Genomic DNA, 25,061 nt, shown 5'->3' on the forward strand with positions numbered 1-25,061 from the left:
AAACTAGTCCTCCATTTTTGAAAGACACCCAAAGAAGAGGAACAACTTACAAGTTCTCCAGGCAACTGCATGTTTTCCAGGAAACTGCTACAATTTCTAGGAACAACCTCCCCACCACCACCCTTTGTAACTTCTACACCTACTGCTTTCCTCTCCATCTGCTTTTCCTCTAAACTAAAGGCTCCAGTTATGGTTTCGGTTATTAGACTATTGGCCTCAGACAGATGAACACACAATAATCAAGCTTCCTTGGTACTGCAACCAAAACTGTATTTTTCCATTAAAACAAAACATCAAACCATAAAAACAGAAGGAAAATCAATCTAGCAAAGATTAAAAGGAAAGAAGGAGACTGAGTATGTGGGGGAGAGCTTACAGCAAGTTTCTCTGATAAAATTCTCATTTCTCAAATATTTAGGAAAATGATCCTAGTTTATAAAAATAATAGTCATTCCCCAATTGATAAAATCAAGCAATATGAATAGGCAGTTTTTGGAAGTAATATATGTATGTGTATATATATATATATGTATATATATATATATATATATATATATATAGTATGTGTTATATAATAAATAATTTATAAATCACTATTGAATAGGGAAATTTGGAATAGAAGAACTTTGCAGTTCCTCCTCACAGCTATTAGACTGACTGGCATGACAGAAAAGGTAAATGAGAAGTATTAAAGGGGATGTGGGAAAGTTGTGACAATAATGCTTTGTAGATGGAATTATAAACTAATCCAACCATTCTGGAAAGCAATTTGGGATTTTCCCCAAAGAACTAAGAAACTGCATAACCTCTGAACCAGCAATACCATTACTCTATCCAAAAGAGATCAAAGGAAAAGGAAAAAGTTCTAGCAGCTCTTTTGTAGTGGCAAGGAAAACTAATGGAATGTCTATCAATTGAAGAATGGCTGAATACATTGTGAAATATGATTTTGATGGAAAACTATTGTGATATAAGAAATGATGAACAGAATGGTTTCAGAAAAGCCAGGGAAGATATATCAACTCATGCAAAGTGAACTGAACACAGTAACAGCAATATGATAAGGATTATTAACTCTGATCAAGACAATGATCCAATATAATTCATAAAGACTCATGAAAAAATTCTGACTTCCAAAGAGAGAACTTATTAACTCTGTGCAATTCAAAGTATACTTTTTATATTGTTTTTCATTTCTAATTTATCTAATATAGAAATTATCTAATATGGAAATATATTTTGTATTACTTAGAAGTATAATTGATACATTTCTTGTGTTCTCAATGAATGGGGTAGTGCTAGATGGAGAGAATTTAGAACTCAAAATTGAAAAAAGATGAATGCTAAAAATAATTTTTAGAAGACACAAATAAAGAATATATAAAATAGGTTAGGCCATAGTGAACAGAAAGGCTCTTTTTTCATTGAGCCTTGATGGTACAGGCCTAGTGGGAGATGCTCTCAAGATTTTATGAGATCAGGAGAAAGGCAAAAGAGTAAGCTCACTGAGAATGGTGAAAAAGTTTTCCTGATTTTGTATGCTGAGGTCTTCAACTCAGAAGGGAAGAGGAGGGATTAGTGTATGAGATATGAGGAGAAAAGATATGCTATAGAGTATCTAATTGTTCTTCATTGGACAACTGAGAATATCAGCAATTTCTGTTTATGTGAATGAATTGATAATTGAATGAATAAAAAATCACTTAATAAGGGCTTATGAGGTGCAAAACCTCAAGGACTTTTGTATTCTAATAAGAGATGTATAGAGTATTTAGGGAGGACTAATACTTCAGGTATGTGGGTTTGCTGACACTTTTTGGGTTAATCATTTACCTTTGGTATCCATCTATCCCACAATTTCCAAAGCTATGGCATGCCCAGTAGCTTCACCCTGGTAAAACAGAATGAGCTTTTGGGCTATAATCAACCGACTTCAAACCTATTGGTGAGTTAAGTAGGATATCTATCCTAAGTATGTAAATGCTTCCACTGGCAGATGAGAACAACTTGTGCCAAAGGCCATGAAGGCAGCTGAAGCAGATTCCATAGAGTTCTTAGATCCTGGTCAGTTCTTGAAGATGCCAAAGTCTGCATCTTGGCATGCAGCATTTTGACATTTGTTTTGCCATCATACTCTGATGACTCTGGGAGAGAGAGTAAGGCTGATTACCTTGTATAACTCTGTCCCACTTTAATTCACTCACAAGTCAAGATATTACCCCATGATGTCAGAGGTCCTTTTTGAAAATGAAGAACAAACAATAATTCTAATAGGAACAGTACACAAAGGAGATTTCTACAGCAATTCAAATGGAAGAGTTCAATGCTCCTTAAAGCACAGTAACAAAGTAATGACATTTCCAATGATAAAACTACATCTATTTCTGAAGCTAAACCACTTGTCATTTCTAAGGACTTTTATGACTAAAACTTTCTGTGTGGGATGATTACCCATACTGTAACATTTCAAACTTTTCATTATGTGGAAACTGACTCACTCTCTGGGATAGTTCTTTCACCCCAATCTATTCTTACATTTGCAGTTTTAGGTACCCAGAGAAGAATCACTATCACAATGCTATACTCAAGTTCTTTTAAGAGTCTTAAGGGCAATCCTGTTAAGACTAAAAGTTCTTGATCTCTGACAATATGTTTTCATTCTCACAAACCATGATGATTTTTTTGTTTTCGTCATGACTTTTACATAGTAATGACATTCATATCACAGGTTAATTATCATAAATAACAAAATACATCAAAATCCACAAATAAATGTGAGTCACATTCTACAGTATTGTCAGTTTCTATGAGGGACAGTGGACACATGTTTGCAGACACCAAGTAAAATTTGAGACATGGTCTTGTACTTTTTTAGTTGACTCATAACTTTAAGACTCAAAACTTAGCTGTCTTCTGACTTTCTCAAGAACAATACATAAAATGTTCATTGGTAAATATAACTAGTATTGAACAGATTCTTCAGTTGCTAACTTAAATTGTGCTTGACATCTCAGTGGGCACAGCATTTTTGCCAAACTAATAATTATAAGGAGTGACTTCTCATATTCTCTTCTTTCAGTCAGGAGACAATCAAGTTTTCATTAAGCATAGTATCTTCCAGGAATTGTGTTAAATATTGGAGATCAGGAAAGGGAGACAGAAAAGATATGGGGTCTGTACAGCATCTACCAGGCCATATCTCCTCAAAAATTGTTCCACTATATGATGACTATGAAGTCAAGAGCACTGGGGATCTGGGGATCTGGAGGTTGGGATGAGGGCTTACAATTCCCTAAAAATCTACAATGGGGCTCTAAGAATCTAAGTCCTAGACTATCCCAACTGGTGTCTTAAGGGAAGTTAGTGGTGCTAGGGGTGGTGCAGTGGGAATTTGACTCATTTAGAACCTTCTTCTTTCCAGTTGGTTCATGATATTCTCTATTCCCTTTACAAAATGTTATTCTAATGATATGTTTCATTTTTACATCAACTTAATTCTCAATTATATTATCCTCCTCCTTTAAATATAAGATAACTTCATTTAAAAAAGAGATTTGAAAAGAGGGGGAAAGGTTGGTTAAACCAATCAGAGCATTAATAATACATGACAATATGTACAATTTTCCATAAGCATACTCCATCTTTGCAATGAAGGATAGAGATACAGTTGTTCAACTCTTCTCTAGGATCAATCTGGGTCTATGTTTACAAAATGTCCAATTTCAGCTTTTCTGTCTTACTGAGTATAGCATTATTGTAATTGTTTAAATTGTGCTTCTGGTTCTGTTTGCTTCATTCCCTATCAGTTCATATAAGTCTTCCTATTCTTCTCTGAATTTTTCATATTTATAATTCCTAATCATGCAAATTTGTTAAGCCATTCACAAGTCTTTAGATATCTATGGTATTTAATCATTTGGTACCACAAAGAGGGTTATTTTAAATATTTTATTATATAATTATAATAATAATTACCATTTTGAGCTTGCAAAGCATTGCACAATGATATCATTTTATTCTTACAAAAGGAGACAGCGGGATTTTGATGCAATTTTCAGCCCCATTTCAAGCTAGGAAGTTGAAGTTGAGAGAAATTGCTATTTGCAAGGTTTAGAAAGTTAATGTCTGAAGCCGAATGTGAACACAGACTTTTGTGAATCCTAGTATACTCTGTACTGCTTATATGCCATTAACTTCCTTAAAAATGCTCTCCACTTAAAACAAAGGAAAATGAAATTACTACATAGTAGCCATTTCCCAATGTGGAAATAGAAGAGGACTACATGGGACTTAAAGTTATTTTGTATTTTTCTCCTCTTTCATTAGTTCCCATAAACAAATAATTGATTATCTACTGTACAAAATACAGGTGTTAATCCTTTATCTACTTAATTAGATCCTTGTGCAGTAGACAGTTTGTCATCAAGACTTAGGATAAATATCTCCTCATGGGATATTTTAAGTCATTTTAAAATGTCTCTCACCTAATTTCCTAGGCCTACTATTGTGCATTACCCACCTTCACACATGCTGCATTTTAGTCAAACTAGAATCTTTGTTATTTACTAAACTCAAGACTTAATTTTCCCCTCACTGTGATTTTGAATAATTTTGCATAACCACCCATACACTCTCTTCCTCATGTTTTTCTTTTAGATATCATATTTCCCTTTTAGGCTCTGTTTAAATCTTTATATTCCCCTTGTTTTTAGAGGTTTGTTTGTTTTTTTTCCTCCTTCACAAGTTGTTATGTATCAAATAATGTTTGCATGATCCATTCCTTCAATGGCATATAAACTCCCTGAGGGCAGGAATTGTTTTTCTTTATAGTTTTGAGTGTATAACATCTAATACAGATCTTTATACACTAAATACCAATAATTTCCAATAATTTTAGATCAGAAGTAAAATTGTCCAGAGTCTGAACTCCCATTACACAGGGCTATCTCCACTTCATGAAAAGACTTGGAATTAGACCTCTATGAATGAGCCCAGGCCCAGAATGAAATAGGAGTGAGAAGAGTGGGCTGGATTATCTTTTAAAAATTATGAAACTTCCTTGGTGACCCCAGACTTCTCCCTATAACAAAAGGCCATATTTCTCAAAGTGACTGCTGTCTGTCTATTAGTCATGGCCTACTGGAATGACAAATGAGAGTCTCCCAGAGGGCAGCAGAGAGATGTATAATGGATGAAAACAGGTCACTTCTTGTAGGCCTACAAAAAATGTGAAATTGATACTACAGAAAAAGAATCAAATAAAGGATGATCTTGATATCTACTATTATTAGTTGTCCAGCTCTATGTATGCCAAAGAATTCACATGGTGCCCCCATTTTTTCTTAAACTGTTACACATAATTGAAAGAAAAAATGTGGGCTAGTCATGTGGTGATGACAAAGGATAACTGAAAGTCTCTCTCCCCCTAATAATTCTGGAGAGTTGAAGAGAGAAGCCACATGAGAGATGCTCATGAAAGGCACACAAGTTGGGCAGATATGGATGTGTGGAGAAGTGTAGAATGGTGTGGTATAATTGAAATGGTAGTATCCTTCCTAAGCCAGTCACAGATCAGATGACGTATTTAAGGTTTACATAGTACTTTTCTCCTGTGGAATAGGCAAAACAAATATTATTACCAATTTATACATGAGGAAATTGAGGCACAGAGGAATTAATTGACTTGCAATGCAAAGTGACACTGGTAGCATGACAGATTGAATTAGAATAAGGGTCTCCTTAGTTCAAGGACAGGGTCTTTCTTCTACACCATGTTACCTCCCAATGAAGTTCATTCCATTTGCCTTCTACCTAAATATCAAACAAGAAGTTATGGAGGAGTGAAAAAAGAGTAGGAAACACTAGATGTGTATGCTCCCTCTATATTATCAGGAATAATACATAGAATAGAAATGCATTTAATTTGTTCTTTGGCCATTTAGTTGTATTTTAAGAACATGCATTCCTATTATGGAATAAATCATTGAAATCAAACTGATTACGGTGTTCACAAATCTTAATAGCAGTGTCCATGCTTTAAGCTGCTGTTTCTTGTTCACCCTTAGGGATTCTGTCATTTCTTCTATTTACAACAGTAATTAGATATTATTTAAAGGCATAGCCTACAGTTAGAGATATTTTTATTTAAAACATAGAAGGGGAAAAATCTTCATTTTAAAACCATTGATAAAAAGTTTCTGAGCCAACAGGAATATATTAAGTGTTAATTTTATTCCTTGGTTTTTAGATTCAGTGGAAATTATCATTGAAAATATCTACATTACTTACTTATGGAGCTATATATATATATATATATATATATATATATATATATATATATATATATATATATATACACAGAGAGAGAGAGAGAGAGAGAGAGAGAGCTAATATAAAACTCTATATTTAGACTGTTTCTCTTTTTTTTTGTCCCAACTGGTGATTAGTTCAGTATAGAGAACTCTCATATGCTCTCTTCACCAATTAAAAATCACTAACTTGTAGTTTTAAAGGGTTGTCTGGGAGCACCCGGGAGATTGCCCACACTACCAACATGATCCAGAAGCAAGAACTGAACTCAGTCCTTATCCATTATATATCAAAAGACAAACAATGACAGAACAGAAAAAAATGACCTTTATACCCATTTCTTGAAGAGAGAGAGAGAGAGACAGAGAGAGAGAGACAGAGAGAGAGAGAGAGACAGAGAGACCCTCTGGTTGCAGCAGAGAAGGCAGGGAAGAGACCTCAGGAAAAAGACAAAAGACTCTCAGGCTGGCCAGTTTTAAATATATAACTGTTCTGGTTGTATGTAACCCATCAAAGGAGTTTACCATCTGGCCATGTTTAGACAAGGACACAAGACACATTATAAATGTGAATAAATATATATATATATATATATATATATATATTTTTTTTTGAACATTTGGAAGATATCAGGGTCAGGGCTATACACCTAGTAGCTTGAAAGACTACAGGTATACCCTACCCCATTAGTGTGAAATTAGGAGAACCCTCCTTGAACTTGATCTGCTCTACTAATTATCAGCTTTTAACAATACTTGCTTCAACTTTCTCTTATTGTTGATTCTATTACTTTTTCAAATGTTGCAGGTTCACTATTGATCTCTTATAATAAACATAGTTCTTTTGATTCAGTTTTTTTATTCTCATTTTGTACAAATGTTTTTCTTTACATTAATAAAATATACTTGTTTACAAGTAAAAAAAATACCCCTCCCCGATGAATATAGATAGACTTGCTTGGGCAAAAAAGTAAAAGGGGGAGAAAAAAAATTAAAATTAAAAAAATAATAGTAATAATTGTAGGTATGGCCAGGTGGTGCAATGGATGAAGCACCAGCCCTGGAGCCACAAGCACCGGAGTCCATATCCAGCCTTGTAAACCCAATAATCACCCAGCCATGTGACATGGAAACCACCTGATCCCCACTGCCCTGAAAAAACCAAAAAGAAGAAGGAAAAAAAAGACCCAAAATAAAACAAAATAGTAATAATAATACGGGTGGCTGGGTGGCAGACAGAGCATTGGCGCTTGAACGAGGAGCACCTGGGTCCAAATCCGGCCCCAGACACCCAATGATCACCCTGCTATGTGGCCCCAGGCAGGCCACGCAGCCCCACTTGCCCTTCACCCTCCCCCAAATAATAATAACAAAAAATGTGTTTCAGTCTTTGTTCCAACGCCATCAACTCTGTCGTGAGTGGATCACATTCTTTATGATAAGTCCATCACAAAAGTTACTTCCATATTTTTCCAACATTGCCATTGCTGATCACAACTCCCTCCTTTCTTATTTCTCCACTACCATGTACTCTATTTTCTCTCTCCTTTCACTCTGACTCTGCTGTAGGGTCGCTGAGTGGTGCAGAAGACAGATCCCTGGTCCTGGGGCCAAGAAGCCCTGAGCCCCCAAACCACCCCTTAGGCCGAGAATCCACCTGGCCCTATGGTCATGGGCAGGCCATCCAATCCCAGCCCCTTGCAAGAAATAAAAAAAGAAAATGTGTTATATCTGACCACTGTCCCCCCATGGTCCATCCTCTCTTCCTTTATTCACATCCCCACCCCTTCCCCCTGCTCCCCCCTCCTTCTTACTCCAGATGTCTATACCACATTGAGTATATTTGCTGTTTCTTCTCCTAGCCATCTCTGATGAAAGCAAAGTTTACCTCATTTCCCCTTGCCTCCCCCTTCTATATCATTGCAATAGCTCATTGCAATAAAAAAAGTCTTATTATAAGAAATATCTTGGACTATTCCCCCTCTCCTTTTCCTTTATCCCATTCCATTTCCCTTTTTTTCCCTATTGACTCCATTTTTACACCATATTTTATCTCCAAATTCAGCTTTCTCCTTTGCTTCAACTATAAAAGCTCCCTCTACCTGCTCTATTAACTGAGATGGTTTCATATGAATATTATTAGTATCATTTTTCTATACATGCAGTTCATCCTCATTAAGTCCCTCATATTCCGCCCCCCCCTCCAACCTCCATGCTTCACCTGAGTCCTGTATCTAAAGATCAAACCTTCTGTGCAGCTCTGGCCATTCCAAAAGGAACCTTTGAAATTCCCCTGGTTCATTGAAAGTCCATCTTTGTCCCTGGAAGAGGACATTCAGCCTTGCTGGGTAGTTCATTCTTGGCTGCATTCTAAGCTCTTTTGCCTTCTGGTATATTGTATTCCAAGCCCTACGAGCTTCCAATGTAGCTGCTGCTAAGTTCTGTGTGATTCTGACTGCAGCTCCACGATATTTGAACTGTGTCCTTCTGGCTGCTTGTAATATTTTCTCTTTGACTTGGGAATTCTGGAACTTGGCTATAATATTCCTGGGGGTTGGTTTTTTGGAATCTCTTTCTCCGGGGGATCGGTGGATTCTCTCGATTTCTATTTTGCCCTCTGCTTCTAGAATATCAGGGCAATTTTCCTGTAGTAATTCTTTGAAAATGATGTCAAGGCTCTTTTCCTGATCATGACTTTCAGGTATTCCAGTAATTTTCAAATTATCTTTCCTAAGTCTGTTTTCCATATCAGTTGTTTTTTCAATGAGATATTTCACATTTTCTTCTAATTTTTCATGTTTTTGGTTTTGAAGTATTGATTCCTGGTTTCTGGTAAATTCATCAATCTCCCTGAATTCTATTCTTTGTCTGAAGGATTTATTCTCCTCAGAGAGTTTTCTTATCTCTTTTTCCATCTGGTCAATTTTGCTTTTTAAAGCATTCTTCTCCTCAATAACTTTTTGAACTGTTTTATCCATTTGACCTAAGCTGGTTTTTAGCATGCTACTTTCTTCAGCATTTTTTGGATTTCCTTGACTAAGCTGCTGACTTCATTTTCATGTTTTTCCTGCATCTCTCTCCTTTCTTTTCCCAGTTTTTCTTCTAACTCCCTCATTTTATTTTCAAAGTCTTTTTTGAGCTCTATCATAGCCTGAGACCAATTTCTGTTTTTCTTGGAGTCTTTAGATGCAGGAGTTTGTGCTTCCTCATCTTCAGACTGAGTGTTTTGATCCTTCTTGGGCTCATTTGCAAAATATTTCTCAATGGTCTTCCTCTTGTTTCTTCGTTTGTTCATTTTCCCAGCCTAAGCCTGTTTTTTGGGGGTGCTTCCTGAGCTTTAGGGACACTCCCACAAGGGTCTCAGTGTGTGAAGTTCTGTCCTCCCTCCTGGTCTGTCAATGACCAGAAGCGCCACCCTCTGCCACGGGGCTGAGGTGGGGGGTGCCCTGCTGTTCTATGGGGGGCCTAGACTGCGATCAGGATCTGAATGTGGTCAGAGCTCCAGAGTCCTGTTCCAGGGGCAGAGGACAGAGCTCTGCAGTCTCTCTTCACTCCCCTCCCTCAGCTCAATGGGCTCATGCCCTGGGGGCTCCTGCTTACTGGCTCCACCTGCTTCTGTTTCTGGGTCTAGGCTGCGGAAAGACCAGGCTGCTGGCTGTGTGCCCTGAGGGCTGGGCTCTATGTGCTTGCTCTGGCAGAGGTCCCCTGCTGTTCCCCGACTTTGTGCCGGTGCTCCCCGGGGTGCAGCTCAGGAGACTCCCCCGCTGCTGTGAGCTGAGGCTCCCAACACCCTGGGGCTGCCTCCGGGAGGCTGAAGTTCTTTGGCTCTGGCAGGCCACCCCTCTGGTGGCTGCCCCTCCGGCCCCGGGGAGCAGAGCCTTTCTACTCTTTTCCACATTACCTTGAGTAGGAGAACTGCCTCACTGGGTCCCTTTGTGGGTTCTGTCTCTCGAAAGTTTAGTTAGAGTCCTTAGTTTATGAGTTTTTATCAGATAGCTTGTAAGACTCGATCCCTTCATGTCGCCATCAACATAGTTCTTTTGGTATTACTTAAACTATATACTTGACAACTGAAGGTGCTTCTTGATTTTATCTAGGGATATATTGGTAAATGTTTAATATTTGACATTGTTGGGGGGAAATGATACACATGACATACTTTTAAGTTTAATATGCATTATTAGCTTTAACATTTTCTCCATTTTTCTTATATTTTGACAATCAACAAAATTATAAATAAAGCTCAAATTAGCATTTTCTGACTTCCAAAAGTAAATGCTTACATTAAAAATTTAATAATTGGCTCATGGGAACTGGTTCAATATTACCTCTAGCAAACTCTGGAATTTATTCTCTGATGATTATTTTGGGGAAGAGAAGGCATGGCAGAGTGAAAAGAACATGAAATATTGGATTTGGAGGACAAGAATATAAATCTCACCTGTAATATTTCCACCCTGTGAGACAACCATTCTGAATCTCAGTTTCCTCATCTGTAAAATGAGACTATTCAATCACTCCATTGACAAGCATTTACTAAGTTTCTGCTAGCTGCCTGGGGCTCTGTCAGACTAGATGATCTCTAAGACCTCTTTCAGTTTTAAATCTTATTAACTCTTATGGTATTAACCACTTGAGTCTACATTGCCTTGAGAGATCTAAAATTATTCCAATAACTTGAAAGGCTGTTATATGGAAGAGGGATTAGACATTTTGTTTGCCCCTTAGGGGCCATGTTCAGGAACACTGAGTGGAAGCTACTAAGAAATAAATTTAGGTTTGATGTTAGTAAAAGTTGCCTAAAAAGTAGAGCTATTTAGCAGCATAATGTGCTACTTCAGGAGGTAGTGAGCTTCCATTCATTGTAAGCATAGGCTTACCTGGTTCATGAACTATAGCAGGAATTTTACTTTCAGATGATTGAAACTAGTTGATCATTTAATTCCCTTTCAGTGTTGAAAATCATATTCGGAAACTATCTACATCTTTCAAAAGATAAAATCCTATGATCTATGGTCTCCATTATCCTGCCTTCCTCACTGCCATCAGCACTTTTATGAACTCGACTCTCACTGATGGATTTCCCTTTCCTGATTGGCCCTGATGCTCCAGTTTAAGAGTTGTGCTGTGATCTTGAAAGCCAATCAGTATTTCCATGATTTCAGATTCTATTCTTTGTCCTTCCCCTTTGTGTATCTAGGAGTCCAGAGGAGAAAAGTCTAATGTTAGAAGGATAGAGGAAAGATATATATCCTGATTGAAAAACATCAGTGACTAGAACTAGAACCAAATACAAACTCTATTTGAATTTTTAATACCTTCACACTCTAGCTTCAAACTGTTTTTCCAGACTAATTTCATATTACATCATCTCTCCCCCACCTTATTCTGTATCCCAATCAAATTGGCATATCTGTTTACCTGACAATGCATCTTCTGTTCCTGTGCCTTTGTCCAGATTCCCCTCCCCACCCCCTTCCCCCAACCCTTATCTAGAATCCTTGCAATCCCTAACTGGGCTTCTTAGACTCTCTATCACTCAAAACTCAGTTGAAGAGTCACCTCCTCAGTATAACCTTTTCCCACTTTTACTCTCAATTTGGATTACAAAATTATTTTTATCTACTTCATTTATATTTTTATTTGAGTTACCTATGCAAAAAAATATTTCTCCCTTAAAAGAATATAAGCTCATTGAGGGCAAAGACTATTTTGTTTTTGTTTTTGTATTTCTACCACCTAGAACAGTGTCTGGCATATGGTTAGCACTTACTGAATATTTGCTGAATTTATTCTAATATCATTTGGCATGAACTAAAAACATTTGTAGCAAAGAATTGCTTGAATCAAACATGTAAATAACAAAAAAAGACAAGAAAATGAATATTCATAGGTAGCCTGCTGCTTAATGGACTGTTACAGTATGCTCTGTATATATCAGTTGAAAGATTGAAAGTTTGTAATTCACGCCTCTCTAACTGACTTGGACCTAATTATGAGGCTAAAGGAGCCTCCTGTTGGTGGCACTCCTCCCAATCAAAAGAGCAGACCAGATCATTGGAGTCCTCCCTCATTTTATGATCTACCTGAATTAGGTCAGGATCTGACTTTGCTTCTGATTCCAGTTCTTATCTGGCATTTCAGTAGAGATAGCAACAGAGAACATGGATTCAAATCCTAGCTTTCTTATCAGAAACCATGTGACTTTGGCTAAGACACAATCTTTTGAAAACCTTTGTTTTCTCCTCTCTAAAATGAGGCATTGGGCTACATCCTTGTTATTGGATTTTTCCCCAACTCTAAATTCTATGATTTTATGATAGTCTGGCACAAGCTAGTTATTATCATTCAGGCTTGAGCAAATCATATTCTCGCTTTGAATTTCAGTTTTTTCATATCTAAAATAGGAAATTGGGCTAAACGTTCTTTACAAGTCCTTCAAGCTCTAAAAGTCTATTGGATCTGAGTTGGTCTAGTTTAAGTAGATGCATTAATGAAGGTCCCAGTGTTCAATTACTTTGTTGTTCAGTCATTTTTCATATGTGTCTGAATCTTCATGATCCCATTTGGGATTTTCCTGGCAAAAATACTGGAGTGGTTTGCCATTTTCTTCTTCAGCTCATTTTATAGATGAGGAAACTAAGGCAAAAAGGGTTAAGTGACTTGTCCAAGGTAACACAGGTAAAATTTGAAATTAGGAACGTGAATCTTCCAGAGTTCAGGTCCAGAACTTTACCTGATGTGCCACAATAGCTGCCTTCAATTAATTTACTTTGGTTCCAAAAGTCAACACTGCCTCTCTCTCTCTCTCTCTCTCTCTCTCTCTCTCTCTCTCTCTCTCTTTCTCTCTTTCTTCCCCTTTCTAATCTTTTTATGTTGCTGTCTCATCCTTTCTCCCCCCATCACTTCTTTCTCATGCATTTATGTGAACTATTGATTTCTTGCTTTCCATTTTCGTTGTGACCATCCCAATTCAACTTGATTCAATTTAAAGTGAGTCTCTTGTATCAAGAACTTCTACATACAACGGATTAAATTTCTCACAGATGATAAAAAAGCAAAAAAGAATACACAACTTTTCCTCTAGGAATTTGAGTTTTAATAAAGGTTATATGGAGTGAGATATATAGCTAGTCACAAATATTCACCGACCAGGCACTATGCTATGGGTTACAGATACAACAAAAAACAAAATCATTTTCTCTACCTTCAAGCAGTTCATTCTAATGGGCAAGACAAGATGCAATAAAAATTTTTGCTGTATATACATACAAACACATACTTATATGTATGAACACCCATGGACCCTAAGGAATAGAATTTCTTAGGAGGTCTGATTTATAACCTTATGGCTGATCCAAAAAAGAGATAATGAGAAAGATTGCCCTTGTTCTTTGGAGAGGAAAAAAAAAAGAAATTCCTTTAGTGGGTTCTCTTAATGGTAACAAATCAAAGTTAAAAGCATTTCAACCCTACCCGAGGGCTGACCAATCCAGCTGGGACTCATTTCACTGTCATTTTCCTCAGATAGTTAAAATATAGACATACATAGTAGATGAAATAAGTTAGTAAAGCAATCAAGGGGCCAGGCCTCTGTTGGTCTTTTGCACAGTGCCCAGGGCTCTATTATAATGCCCACTGGGAAAGAGAAGTCTGGGCTAACTGAGTGACTAAATATGCAACGTGCTCCAAAACCTTGATTATCAGGACAAGAGCTGAAGTAGCTAATGCACAAGCAGGCTCAATTAACCCTAATTAGTTCAGAGTCAGGCTACAAAAGACTTAATTAGCAGTTATTAGGTTCTGCTCAGAAAAAGGAGCATAAATAATGGTTGGTAGCAAGCTGTGTTTAAGAGTCTTGTGTCTGAGTGACATTAAAAAAATCTTGAAGTCAATCTTCCCCCATTGAGGATTAAATGTAAAAGAAAAATATGGGTATTGAATTCAATTTCAATCTATCTAAAATACAATGGTGATTTTTATTATTCCTAGCATTTTTCCCCAGGGAACCCAAATTTTTCAAGAATAGTGTATGAAGGGTTAATTGATACAATAGCATTTCTGTCTAGAACTGAGTATCTGAAGCTATGATGAATTTCCTTTGGAATGTATCTTTATGGTACAGACAATAAGAAATCTCAGAGGTAAACATGAAAGATATTGAGGAAAAGAGCCAATCCAAGTCATCTTGGTGGTTTTCACTATGTGACAGTCAAGAAAGGAAAAACACACAAATATGACTGATGTGCATGAAAAATGGTGTTGTTTACCCAGGGTCAACTCCATATATTCTAAATGCAAGCCCTGGCTTCTAGTCAAATGGAAGTTGCCCCTCTTGATACAGTGTCTGTCATTCCTTGTCTGTGTGTGTGTGTGTGTGTGTGTGTGTGTGTGTGTGTGTGTGTGTGTGTGTACTTACACAGCATTGCTTTAAAAAATGGTTGAATGAGGGATTTATTTCTCTATAATCTGTTTTAAACACTTTAAAAGATCTTTGATGTCTTAAACATGGATTTAGCCCCTCTATTCTTTTTTGGGTGATTTACTTAAATTATGGTGATGCACTCAGCTAGGCTTGTTCCTAGACAACAGATGTTGAAACCTTCTCCTTTCACTGCACTTATCTGCGTTTTTGGCCCCATAGGCAAGGCTCTCAACAGCCACAGACCCTCTCCATGTCATGTAAGTTTCCTGGTTAATCATTCTGTTTCAATCAAATAAACATTTTAAAAGCTCCTACTATGTGCCAGATACATATTAAGCATGGGGGGAATACAAAAAGCCCTCAAAGTGCTAATCTAATAGGGGAAGTTAACAAAAAAAGGAAGCTGAAAGGGGGAAAAGCATAATGGAGAGTATCAAGGAGTAAGATATAAAGAGGAAGGTAAGGTGAACCCTTTGAGGCAAAACAAAAATGCAAAGAATTTGCTCTCCTGCATGGATTTTCATAAGTCATTTTTCCCCAGGGGTGCTTACTTGGGATACTACTGAGAAAGAGAAAGCCCTCTCTTTGTATTCTAGGACATTATTTTATAGTACTATCTGGGGCATCTGGAGGAAGAATGATTGCCCAAGTTCGCACAGACACTAAGTATCCAAGGAAGGGCTTGGGTCTCAGTCTTCTTAAATTCAAGTTCTCAGCTCCGGTCTACACAATTCACTAGTCTCATCCATAATCATAAAGTCTCTCTAGGAGTGAGGGTGGGGAGAGGAATAGAAACTTGACCCTAAAGGAAACAAGTAGGGTTTTTCTACTCAGCCCTGCACCTTGGGTTCTTGGCTCAGTTACCATTTAATATTGAAAATAAGAGCACACTTGGGAGAGGAAAAGGGTATTTTTTTTAACCCTTGCCCCCCAATAGCTCTTGTATTTTTATGCATATTTTATTGACTTTATTTTAACATAGCTATAAATGAAACTGTTCATAAAACCAACCAGGCCTATTATAAAATTAGACTTTATGACCTCTAGTGAAACCAAGGAAGCCTGTGCTTGGAGGGAGGAGGGAATGAGGGTATGTTCATGAAAGTATGACTTTTTGCTTAAGGGTCTATTTTTCCAAACATTAACTTCATGGAGTAGTTCCTTGTTTTCTTAATAGCAGATGGCTTATTAGGAATTATAGTGGTCACTCATCACAGTTTTTCATATTATACCCTAAGCACCTAAAAAATAAAATTAAACAAAACAATTTTTGTTTTTTAGGTAATTTTCCAATAGAATCTTAATTCTCTATATTCAGATTTTCTATCTTATTCTAGGCATATATTTCACTTATATTCTGGTATTTTACTATCTCCACTTTGCTTTAAACTGGCATAAACTCTGAACAGGCAAAAGAAGGAGAACTGTGGTTTTTTTTTTATATTAAGAAATATTATTTATGCCTATATGCTATTTTCCAAGGGCTTCTTCTGACCCCAGCTATTAAGCATAAATCCCTATCAGATGCAAATTCTCTCCAATTTCTCAATGTAAATCCATTGTTAAATGTAAATTCACCAAGATAAGAGCAACTTCAGTCCATTCCCCCATCCCTCCTCCAGCTTCAGGCCTCCCAGTCTTCCAAAGTGGGTACCTGACCCCAGTCACACAGTGGGTGCTTAGCATTTAACCCCCTTTCTCCTGACTCTTCCTTGTAAAGAAAGTGAGCAAGACCATCAAAGTTTGATCCATATTTTCTTCCATGCCAGTCTCAGTGGGGTCATGCCCAGCTATTTCTTATGGCTACTTCTGTTTCTCTCTTTTCCTCCAGCACTCTTTCCTCAACTGTTATTCATTCTGTCCTTAAGTAATTTCCTGTTTCTACAAATGGCATTTAATCTGTAAACTGCAGACCTGTGATGAACTTTGCAGGTCTATGAATAAAATCTGAGCTTTCATGCTTCCAGGGTCTTTCATGAGTTCTTCACTCAGAACATTTCATCCAAATTCCCCTTCATCAATAGCTCTTCCTCATTCAAGGAAAAGAAGCCAGGCCTTGAGCCTCTTACCTGGGAAGAGGTCTTTTTTTTTGGTACAAGACTGAACCTTCTTTGAGTTTCTTAGTCTATTTGATCTCTACTATCTCCTTTTCACATTTTGTCATTGAAATTATTGTTACTATTTTCTTCATTTCTTAAAAAAAAAGAGGGATGAGTGAAAAATTGTAAAACTCAAAATAAAATAGTTTTTTAAAAAAATAAATAAAAGAGGGTGCCTTTTTGTTGATGAAATAATATATTTCTTTGCTGGAAACAGGCTCTTCTTCATTTTCATTTTTGTTTGAATGAATGAGTGGAAAACATTTATTAATTCCTTACTATAGGTGCCAGATACATTGTTAGATGCTAGGGTTACAAATACAAGAGAGACTCCCCTTCCCTTCATGGCCCTAAAGAAATCGATTTTAGATTCTAATAAGAGAAGCTAACTCCTATAAACATAGTGGCCAGGGTCCAGTGAAGTGATAACATGCAGAGATTGAAACCATATGGGCATTTAATTTTCATGCCCTTTCTACTGTCAAATGACAACACTGATTTTATTTACATTTCCATAGCAAGCAGTAGGAAGTTGTTGACGGTAGTAGAGAAAATTGTAGATTTAGGTATGGCAAGACTAGAGTGTGGTTGGGTACCAGGTTAAGATAGATGTGGTAAGCTTTCACCATTAGCAGAGTTCCCAGGAAGGAGCTAGAGCTCTAGGTGGTAGGTTCAAGGGATTATACAATGGAAGCATATCATATTATGGACCAAGCTGTAATAGACAAAATGTTATATCTAGAGTCAAAAAGGCTTGGGTCTGAATCTTGCATTGGATTTAATACTTATTGTATAATTCTTGTCAAATAGTTTAATCCCTATGATTCTCAGTTTCTTCAATTGTAAAACAGGAGTGATAGTAGTATCTATTTCAAAGAATTATTGTGAGGATCCAATGAGATAATGCATGTGAAGCACCTTGCAAATTATGAACATGCTACCTAAACAGTTATTATTTTCCCCTTGTTTTTTGTTTGATTTTAAATAGAAATTTATTATTCTTTTGTGTATAAAATTCAGTGAATTATTTTGTAATGGATAAGAGGATGGCTTTTTTAACTCAGTAAAAAATTGGGGTTTAAGCTCATTTTTAAATGGGATCATTGAAAGCATCTTAGAGATAACTCCAATAAGACAGAGTGAGAGAAAAATATAAATACTTCATCCTGTTCCTGTATGACTTTTATTTCTTCTAAGTTTCTTTATTTTGAGATCTCTTTATTCTAAATCGATTGGAGGTTGTGAATTTGTATGGAGATTTACAATGTTTACATCTAATAAAATTTTCGTTCTTAAATTTTTTGAGTTATTATTATTGTTATGATGGTGATGGTGATACTGATGGTGATGGTGCTGATGATAGCAAGATACTTAGTCACCTCTTCATGCTACAAAATTTTTTTTTTAGAGATAAAAATTATCCTTGTGGTCATCTAATCTAAACTTCTCATTTCACAGATGAGGAAAATTGAAGTTAGAAGACATTAAATGAATTATCCAACATCACAAAGCAGCATCGGTGGCAGACCTGGGATTTAAAATAAAGTACTTTGGTTCTCTTGGTCTAGCACCCTTTAAACTAAAGAAAGAAGAAGTGCAAAGAAAATAATAGCTAAGGTACTATACAAAGTGCTTTTTACAAATGTTATCTCATTTGATATTTTTTTTTCAGTTGAAGGCTACTCACCTTTGACAGGCTGACCAAATGAAATCCAGTCCTGTTCAAAGTTATACTGAACTCACTAAAGGTTGTGTAAACAAACCACCATACTGTCCAAACTTATTCTATAGTAAGTCTTCCCTGGGAAGAAGCAACTCTACTTCTCTACTGTTAGCAAGAGAATTTGACTTCCCTCTCCATCTTGTTGCTTTTCCAGGTGCTGTCCTGACACCTCAGATAAATTAGTATCAAGGGCTCCCAGCTTGTCGATCTGACTCCTTTCTCCATCCCTGAAATTAATTAAAAATAAATCAACTTGAACTCTCATTCATTGTGAGCATTTTCTTTGGCTTATCACAGAATTCAATTCACATTCCATTTCATTACAGAATAAGTTATGAAAATTGCACACACAATTCTTTTCTTCTTCTTTTGCTGTCAAAGCTACTATAGACAGTACAGGCTTAATCCCAGGGAAACTAATAGAGTGAATTGTTCGCACAATTACATGCTATTTTCCTGTTACACACAATTCTCTCTGGGCACCTAGAGCTCAGTGAATGACTGATCTGCGGCACTAGGAGCCTTGTCTTATTTTGAGCTTGTATTCAACCATCTCTGAATTTTTGACAAGACAGTTTAAAGAGTGATGTGATTGAATCACAGGACCACTCAAAACCCATAACATGTGCTTTGTTCTGTGTGAGAAAAACACAGCCCATCATCTTTAAGTGGGAGGAAGAGAACAACAAAAACTCTCTTTCCTAGGTAGTGAAAATATTGGAGAGGGAAGGATTTGGGGAATGTAGCTAATCTAAAATGATAACTCAAAGTCCAACAGTGACAGAAGATCATTGTTCTAACTATCATCAAAAAAAGATATCATTAGATGTATACCCTGACTGTCAAAAGACTGGGTGCACAGACATGGCACACTGGAGTTTTCAGAATGGCAGAACTTTGTCTCATTATGAAGCTATTGGGGCATCAAGAGAACCCATATAAAAGCCAGGATCCTAGGTAGTAAAACATTATTTGGTTAGCTTCCTAGCTAGGAAGTCCTGCTATTAAACATATGTAAGGATTCTAAGGTATTACTTCATGCGTTTCTGAGTGCCTGCAGTGTACGTATCAGGCCAATTCTGTTCAGTGTAAGTTCTCTGAAGACAGACTGTCTTGTTTGCTTGGATTTGTATATTCATTGCTTCTCATAATGCCTGATATATAAGTGTTTAATAATTACCCTATGTGACTATCTATTTATTTATCTATTTATCTAGCTATCTAAAAGTAGGAGTTTCTGTGTGGGTGAGTGTTTAATTGGTTTTGTCCATGGACATTATATATGTCTGCAGGTTTATGTCTAAATATGGCATACAGAGACTCAAGAATAGATATTTCTAGTCTTTCCTTGTCTTACCCTTCCCCAAGGGTAATTGACTATTGACAAGAGAAGAAGCAGTCAAGAATAGGCATATTTAGTATTTCCTCCCCCAATCCTTGTCAATGGAGAAGAAACAGGAGGTTGGACTAGAGGTTGTCTGGTCTCCTCAGAGAGGGGGGATACATGCCTAGATTATATCTATCTGCTTCCTTAATTATTGTTAGTCAAAGGAAAGAAGTTTTTGGGTTCCAACTATATCTTATTGGGGAAGCTAGGTGGCCTAGTGAATATAACAGGAAGACTGAGTTCAAAGCTGACTTCAGACTAGCTGTATGATACTGGGAAAGTCACTTCACTCTATTGGCCTCATTTTCTCATCTGTAAAATGAGCTGAAGAAGGAAAAGACAAATCAGTAACTTTGTGAAGAAAAACCTCAAATGGAGTCATCACTAATGATACAAAACAAATTCCAAATAGTTCTATGAACCAAGAGTTATATATTTCTCTTAGACAGAAATCCAGGAAAGGTAAGTTGAGTGGTAGATATTCTCTGGTCTGGGGTGTTTGATCATCATTTAAATTGAGAAGAGAAATTTCACTCTAATCGCTGTGTTTATGTAATGTAATATATATATATATATATATATAGTAGAAATGGGTGTATAATCATATGCAAATATTTAAAAGGATGTTAAAAGTTTGGGGAAATTATACTTCTCTATTTCAAACTAGGAGCACAGAGTGAAAGATGACAAGAGGCAGATTTAAATTTTATCATCATCATCATTATTATTGTTGCCAATAATAATAATAATAGCTTGTATTCATAGACTGTTTTTAGGTTTACGATTTACTTTACAATATTACCTGATATTATTCTCATAATATTCCTGATTGTTAAGGGGCTATTACATTAGCAAGTAGAGGTTAAGTGACTTGGCTAGTGCTGTAGAGATAGCAAATTTCTGAAGCTAGATTTGAATTCGGGTTTCCTAATTCCAGGTCTAGCACTCTATTCACTATGCCTAATTACAAAACCAGTAGACATGGAGTCAGAAGACTTGAGTTGGGTCTTGTCTCTACTATATACTATCTATGTAAACTCAGCTAAATCATATCTTTTCTGTCTATAATACTTGAATTCAAATCTAACCTTAAACTCTTACTAGCTGCATGACCCCTGGAAAAATCATTGAACATATTTTTTGGCTCAGTTTCCTTATCTGTGAGGCAAAAAGAAGTTAAATGATTTTTCCAGCAGGGTTCTGGTATTCTGTACAAGCTTCATAGGCATACAAGAATGAAGTCAGTGTAATGACTCAGCTTAATAGCTCTTCTCTCTCACAATTTCCTTCAGAGCCTCCCAAACACTGAGCCAGCTCAGGCAATGCATGATCAACCTCGTTATCAACATAGAATTCCCTGAAAGGTATGCTGCAAAGGTAAGGGAATTTAACCATAGTATACAAAATTTCTCTATCTGTGGTTACCAGTAGTTCCACATATAGTGTTTGCTGGTGGAGCATTTGTGTTTCTTGGTGTAAATTGTTAAACCAAAATTAGCACTGGTAGCAGAGAATCAATTTACACTTTGCTGCATTTCAGCTTTAATGTCTGCATTGAGTGTACAATCATTGGCAAACAAAAATTACATAACCAGCACTCCCTCCACTTTAATTTTGGCTTATAGTATTTTCAAGTTAAATAATTTAACATTGGTGTGAAAACTAACCTTGATGCCATTTATGTTCTCATTGTAGACTTCTGGCAACATTGATGAAAACGTCATGCTAAAAAGCTGATGAACTTCTCTGGTTACTCAAATTTTGCCATAATTTTCCACAAGCTCTAATGACTGACAGCCTGGATCATATTGACATTATGTACAGTCTTTGTAATACTCCTGAAATTTCTCCTGTAATTATCAGGATACAAACAACATTATAAATCATTCCTTGGAACTTTATAGAGATGGACCTTTATAGAGATGGACAACAGAGGTATACATGAACTCTGGTGATAACCCCTTCTTGCCATGTAACCTGGAAAATTTCAGTCAGCTTTTGTATGAGCAGTAGATCCCCTAATGTTTAAATCTCAGCTAGAATATAATAAGCATCAGGTAATTTGTCACAGTAGAGGAACTTAATGGCATTCAAAACTTCTTCAGTTGGAAACTTGGCTAGAGGGCAGTTGATACTGTCAATGACTTCAGCATTGATTGATGACAATCTGCTGAGAGGATATACAAGTGTTCAGCTCATTTCTTCAAATTCATGTCCTTATCACTAATCAATGTGACTCCATCAGTCCTGAGTAGTTAAGATGCATAATAGGTCTTTGGCCCATAAATAGCCTTCAAGTCATTATAAAAATGTTTTGGATTGTTATGATCAGTATAAAACTGAATTTAATCTGCCTTCTTACTGAACAAAGAAACCTGACTCTCTCTAAACTTTTCTTCTACTTTACTTTTGATGGAGTTAAAATAATGTCTTTTTGCAGCAGATGAACTATCTTGTATTTAAGTCCTATGGAGGTATATCGATATCTACTGCTTCATTCATCATTTCCCTGGCACCTAAGAACTCTGAGAAAGGTTAAAAAGAAAAACGAAATTGGTTTGGATCAAGTAAGGCAAGATTGGGTTGTCTTAGATTTCACTCTGTATTCCAGAGTCATCAGAGTTCAGTCAATGCAAAACAAAGTCAAGGCAACTCTGACAGTCTAAATTCTGTGGATAGATTTTGGTGTCTTCAATGCTTAATCAAGTTGTGAGTGGTCCACAGAACCCATTTCAGCCACCTTTATGGTTGTTGGAAAAATTGGTCTCATTCACCTATTCTTCCAGAGGAAATCTTTATATACTTGAGATAGACACTCCCCTAACTCACTGAAAGGGTCGAAACTTTTCAGTTACCCTCTACTTAGTTTAGCCAGTCTACTGAAACTGTTTACCAGGATGTGGCACTCTACTTGCTAGTTTCTTAGACTCACAGGTGAGAATGGGATGCATTAGGTAGATACTCAAACTAAAATGCATGTTGGTAAAAGGGTAAAATAAAGCCCAGGACAGGCAGGAGAACTGGGCAGCCATCAGGAGGCTTCTAGCCACAATGCAATTCAGGTTCTGGCTCAGTAGGTTAAAGATGCAACAGACCAGCAGTAAAGGTCCCAACCCCAGTTCAGAAAACAAAGCTTGAGCTTCAAGAATGCTAGTACAGGATTGGGTTAGGTTACCCTAACCCAAGGAACAAACCACCAGCAATTAGAACATGGGCAACACACTAGGCAAGAGATAAGGCAGAAAACTCCAGCCAAAATGACAGAGAGAAGCCAGGCACTGTTTAAGCACATCTAGCTTTCACCAAAGCTAACAGGAACCAAGCCTCTTTATAAATTTTGAGTTTGACAGAATTCACAAAAGAGCAAAAGGGATGATCTTCCATCAAGGACTATTACAGGGAAGCATGGGCAAGCTCAGGGTAGAGAGCAGAGACCCAGAATTGGCAGAGTGAGGTGGGAGGATTTACCTGAGGAATGGAAGCATTGGCATTGAGTGTGGTGAGCAGCCTGGGAGAGCTCCAATGTGCTGCCCAGGAGAGTTCTAGTGGGGTTGCTCAGGACAATCAACTAGCCAGCTCAACTATTCTGGAAGTTCCCAACTACAAATCCCCAGCATTCCCAGCAGTGCCCCTGACATTCTTGGAGGAGGGTTTGACTTTCTCTAGTACAAATACAGAAACAGCCCAAGGTATTCTCACCTTTCTCCAAGACCCAGGTGTAGGCAGGGGACTTCCCCAGCACTGACTATCCAGAGACAGCTTCTGATCTTTCAAGCCATGACTGTCTAGACCAGTGACTGGGTTTTGTTAGAAGAGTACCAGGCAAAGGGAATGAGCAATTGAAGTCCCCTACACAGATGATTCAGAGAAAGCTTCCTTCCTTCTGGTTGTTTCACTGAGTAAACCCCTGGAGTTCCTAACCACAATGTGCAAGGCCTAGAAGGTTCTCAACATCCAAGGTCTGCAAACCAACCCAACTCCCAACACAAGGTCCTAGGAAAAAATAACATCCCAAAATGAAAATAAAAGACCAGTACAAAGTAGGGTCTATTGAATGTTATTGAATGTTATCTTGGAGATGAGGATACTGGTTTCAAAAAGGAAGGAAAGTTTTAAGAAAAGCAAACAACCTGGAAAATAGATCCAGAAGAGATAATCTAAGAATCAATGGACTTCTAGAAAGAATAGATAAAAAAAGAACCTGGAAAACATCATGAAGGAAATTATCAGGGAAAACTGTCAGAAGCCCTCCAGAAAGAGACCCCAGGATAACATCTCCATAGGTTGTTATAGCCAAATACCAAAACTCTCAAATAAAAGAGAAAATTCTGCAAGCAGCAAAAAGCAACAATTTAAATACAGAAGAAACACAATCAAACTCACACAGGTCTATCAGCTTCAACATTGAAGAGGAGTAATACTGTATATCAGAGGACAAAAAATTTTGGATTACAACCAAGAATTTATTACCCTGCAAAATCCAGCATACACTGCTAGGGGGAAAGATGGATGTTCAACAAAATATAGCTTTTCCAAAATTTCCTGAAAAAAAAATACCAGAATTGAACAGAGAATTAAATCATCAATTATAACACTCAAAAGATGAATAAAAAGGTAAATGAGAAGGGGAAAGGCAAAACAAAAACAACACTTGGGAATTATACTTCTCTTAGGATGATTAAAGAGTTGAATAGAATTGAAGAAAAAGGACTTGGAAAATATGGGTATGGTTAGGTCTTGGCTCTCCATTGGAGAAATTCAAGATGACATCACTATGTTTGAGACAAAAAGCCCTGATGAAAAACAGGGGTGTTTACTCTAAACTTAAATGTCTCATTATCCTTTGATCTACTTTAATTCTGATGTGCTCACAAAGCTTAACATTTTTTCTGATGAGGGCATCATAAACTGGGCAGTCCTGAGTCAGTGTCTCCCATAACTTTCAATCAATTATAAAGATTTTAAGTGAAACCTTCAGAGCACTTTGAGATTCTTATAATTAATTAAATTAAGATTGGACTTAATCCATACATTATATTAATAGGGATTAAGTACTCTGGCTGGGGAGGTGGGGTTGGAAGTGTGGGAGAAAGTATGCTTGGTGGAAGGAATACATATA

At 37.0% G+C, this 25,061-nt stretch overlaps 1 long non-coding RNA gene across 1 annotated transcript in view; it reads right to left on the bottom strand.

Annotated features, from left to right (window-relative positions):
- Positions 1–25,061, bottom strand: part of LOC141514271 (uncharacterized) — a 262,329-nt gene that overhangs the window by 175,195 nt on the left and 62,073 nt on the right. The window lies entirely within an intron of this gene.

The sequence above is a fragment of the Macrotis lagotis genome, chromosome 1 (genome assembly GCF_037893015.1).
Source record: "Macrotis lagotis isolate mMagLag1 chromosome 1, bilby.v1.9.chrom.fasta, whole genome shotgun sequence".
NCBI classification, from domain to species: domain Eukaryota; kingdom Metazoa; phylum Chordata; class Mammalia; order Peramelemorphia; family Peramelidae; genus Macrotis; species Macrotis lagotis.